Source organism: Bubalus kerabau, chromosome 5 (genome assembly GCF_029407905.1).
Source record: "Bubalus kerabau isolate K-KA32 ecotype Philippines breed swamp buffalo chromosome 5, PCC_UOA_SB_1v2, whole genome shotgun sequence".
NCBI classification, from domain to species: domain Eukaryota; kingdom Metazoa; phylum Chordata; class Mammalia; order Artiodactyla; family Bovidae; genus Bubalus; species Bubalus kerabau.
The window spans coordinates 61,058,243-61,062,506 of record NC_073628.1 but is presented as its reverse complement, the minus strand read 5'-3'; the positions used below and the strand labels follow the sequence as shown (position 1 = coordinate 61,062,506).

Below are 4,264 nucleotides of genomic sequence, written 5' to 3'. Positions count from 1 at the left end.
GATGCCATCCAACCATCTCATCCTCTGTGGTCCCCTTCTTCTCATGCTTTTAATGTTTCCCAGCATTAGGGTATTTTCAAATGAGTCACTCATTTGCATCAGGTGGCCAAAGTATGAGAATTTCAGCTTCAGGATCAGTCCTTCCAATGAATATTCAGGACTGATTTCCTTTCGGATGGCCTGGTTGGATCTCCTTGCAGTCCAAGGGATTCTCAAGAGTCTTCTCCAACACCACAGTTCAAAAGCATTAGTGTTTTGGTGCTCAGACTTCTTTATGGTCCTGCTCTCACATCCATACATGACTACTGGAAGAACCATAGCTTTGACTAGATGGACCTGTGTTGGCAAAGTAATGGCTCTGCTTTTGAATATGCTGTCTAGGTTTGTCATAGCTTTTCTTTGAAGGAGCAAGCATCTTTTAATTTCATGGCTGCAGTCACCATCTGCAGTGATTTTGGAGCCCAAGAAAATAAAGTCTGTCACTGTTTCCATTGTTTCCCCAGCTATTTGCCATGAAGTGATGGGACTGGATGCCATGATCTTCATTTTCTGAATGGTGAGTTTTAAGCCAGCTTTTCCACTCTTCTCTTTCACTTTCATCAAGAGACTCTTTAGTTCTTTGCTTTCTGCCATAAGGGTGGTGTTATCTGCTTATCTGAGGTTGTTGATATTTCTCCCGGCAATCTTGATTCCAGCTTGCATTTCATCCATCCCAGCATTTCGCATGATGTACTCTGCATAGAAGTTAAATAAGTAGAGTGACTATATACAGCCTTGATGTACTCCTTTCCCAGTTTGGAACCAGTCTGTTCTTCCAAGTCTGGCTCTAATTGTTGCTTCTTGACCTGCATACAGAGTTCTCTGGAGCCCGGTCAGGTGGTCTGGTATTCCCATGTCTTTCAGAATTTTCCACAGCTAATTGTGATCCACAAAGGCAAAAGCTTTGACATAGTCAATAAAGCAGAAGTAGATGTTTTTCTGGAACTCTCTTGCTTTATCAAAGATCAAACGGATGTTGGCAATTTGACCTCTGCTTCCTCTGCCTTTGTTACAGGCCAGCTCTCACAACTGTACATGACCACTAGGAAGACCATAATTCTTTATTGTATAAAGTTAATGAAAGAGTCAAAGATTTATATCTGTTGTTGTGCAAATAAAGATGTTAAAAAAAATAAGATCAATAAATCTTTGGTCATTTCATTGGCCAATTGTGTCTTCTTTTGTCTGTCATATTAAGAGCTTCTAATATGTCTCAGGTGATTGATCATTTGCAATAGAAGTGAAAATTTTAGCTATATAATTCCACAGATTGCTTTGGAAGGCAATAAAACATAAAATTGATACTGTTTGATCTTTTTCACAGTTGTTCCTTTATGGAAAATAAACTTTAAAATGCCATTATGGAATATAGTGAAGTGATCTAAATATTTACAATTATAAGAAAAGGTTCAAGAATGGTGTACTTGGCAAGTATTTCTAAATTGTACACAATTTGTTAAAAACTTAGTAAAATACCATTTATCATTTTAAAAAAGAAAATACTCAAAAAGTTGTTGGTAATTTTTCTTGATCTCTCTTTTTCAATATTGTTTGAAAAACAGGGTTTTATAATTTAATATGATAAATTGAATATCATTTAAGGACTGGCTTTGACTTACAAACCACAAAAGTATGTTTCACTCTATTTTTTATAATAGTTCAATATTAAAAAAAAAAAAAAGAATCATGAACCCTTTGGCTCTGATCAATTAGAGAAAAATTTTGGCTGCTTTTTTAAAAATCTACTTTTTCTATGGCTGTAAAACAAGGCAAGTTTTAGGGCAACATTTACCTTGAAGATATTTGACTTGTTGAAATTAAGTCTTTTCTTAGAAATGTGCTTTCCACTGCCAAGATAAGAGCACAGAGTAGTACAGGGACTTTTATTTGATTATATTTTTCTTTCCAGTGGTATTTTTTTCCCGTGAGGTACCTGGAAATTCCCCAGATTAATAAAATAGTATCAAAAATATAATAAATAATTATAATGTACAATCAAATTACATAAGAATTGAAAAAATATCCTCTCTTCATTAAAACTTTTTAGGAATGGAAAGTTTATAAGGGATTATCTCTTGAATGCTGGAGAAAAATCATGCCACACACTCCATTACCAAAAATAACATTACTGAAGACAAACAGCATTACTCAGTGTAATGATAAGGCTGACAATTTACAGGACAAATTGTGTGGAAAAGTTAAGCCATTTATGCCTTACACACACACACACACACATATATATGTGTGTGTCTCTGTTTCTCTATTGATGCCCTGTAAATAAATCCTTTGGTATCATCTTTCTAGATCCCGTATGCATGTGTTAGTATACAGTATTTAGCTTTCTCTTTCTGACTTCCTTCACTCTGTATAAAAGGTTCTAGTATCATCCATCTCATTAGAAATGACTCAGATGCATTCCTTTTTATGGCTGGATAATATTATATTGTTTATATGTACCACAACTTCTTTATCCATTCATCTGTTGATGGTCATCTAAGTTGCTTCCATGTTCTAGCTATTGTCAACAGTGATGCAATAAACACTGGGGTACATGTGTCTGTTTCATTTTTGGATTCCTCAGGGTGTATGACTAGGACTGGGATTGCTGGGTCATATGATAGTTTTATTCCTACTTTTCCAATGATTCTCCATACCATCTTCCATAGTGGCTATATCAATTTGCATTCCTACCACCAGTGCAAGAATATTCCGTTTTCTCCACACCCTCTCCAGCATTTACTGTTTGCAGACTTTTTGATGACAGCCATTCTGACTGGTGTGAGGTGATATTTCATTGTAATTTTGCTTTACATTTCTCTAATTATGAGCGATGTTGAGCATCTTTTCATGTGTTTGTCAGCCATCTGTATGTCTTCTTTGGAGTAATGTCTCTTTAGGTCTTTTCCCCAATTTTTCATTGGTTGATTGTTTTTCTAGTATTGAGTTGTATGAGTTGCTTGTATATTTTGGAAATTAATCCTTTGTCAGTTCTTTCATTTGCTGCTATTTTCTTCCATTCTAAGGGTTGTCTTCTCATGTTGCTTATAGTGTCCTTTCCTGTGCAAAAGTTTTTGAGTTTAATCAGGTCCCACTTGTTCACTTTTGCATTTGTTTCCATTATCTAGGAGATGGTTCATAGAGGATCTTCTTTTGATTTATGTCATCAAGTGTTCTACCTATGTTTTCCTCTAAGAGTTTTAGAGTTTCTGGTCTTGCATTTAGGTATTTAATCCATTTTGAGTTTTGCTTTGTGAATGGTGTTAGGAAAGGTTCTAATTTCATTCTTTTACATGTAGCATTCCAGTTTTCCCAACACCACTTATTGAAGTTGCTGTCTTTGCTCCATTGTATATTCTTACCTCCTTTGCCAAAAATAAGGCACCCATAGGTGCATTGGTTTATTTCTGGGCTTTCTATCGTGTTCCATTGGGTTATATTTCTGTTTTTGTGCCAGTACCATACTGTCTTGATGACTGTAGCTTTGTAGTATAATCTGAAGTCAGGAAGGTTGATTCCTCCAGCTCCATTCTTCTTTCTCAAGACTGCTTTGGCTATTTGGGGTCTTTTGAGTTTCCATATGAATTGTGAAATATTTTCTTGTAGTTCTGTGAAAAATGCCATTGATAATTTGATAGGGATCACATTGATTCTGTAGGATAGTCATTTTCACAATATTGATTCTTCCTACCCAGGAATATAGAATATCTCTTGATCCATTTATGTCATCTTGGATTTGTTTCATCAGTGTCTTATAATTTTCTGTATACAGCTATTTTGTCTCCTTAGGTAAGTTTATCCCTAGATAATTTTTTTTTTTTTTTTGCAATGGTGAATGGGATTGATTTCTTATTTTTCTGACATTTCATTGTTAGTATATACAAATGCAAGTGAATTGTGTGTTTATTTTGTATCCTGTGACTTTGCTATCACTGATTATCTCTAGTAATTTTCTGATAATATTTATAGGGTTTTCTATATGTAGTATCATGTCATCTGCCAAACAGTGAGAGCTTTATTTCTTCTTCTTCTTCTTTTTTTTTTTTTATAATCTGGATTGTGTTTCTTTCTTTTTCTTCTCTGATTGCTGTAGCTAGGACTTTCAAAACTATGTTGAATAATAGTGGTGAAAGTGGACACCCTTGTCTTGTTCCTGATCTTACGGGCAATGCTTTCAGGTTTTCACCATTGAGAATAATGTTTGCTGTTGTCATGTTGGCCTTTGCTA

The 4,264-nt window shown here is 35.0% G+C and overlaps 1 long non-coding RNA gene across 1 annotated transcript; it reads left to right on the top strand.

Annotated features, from left to right (window-relative positions):
• The first annotated feature begins 265 nt into the window (after positions 1–265).
• Positions 266–1,170, top strand: LOC129652811 (uncharacterized). Its single transcript, XR_008714749.1, has 3 exons — positions 266–381; positions 504–556; positions 1,055–1,170. It is a non-coding gene; the product is annotated as an uncharacterized LOC129652811 (long non-coding RNA).
• Positions 1,171–4,264: the final 3,094 nt, after the last annotated feature.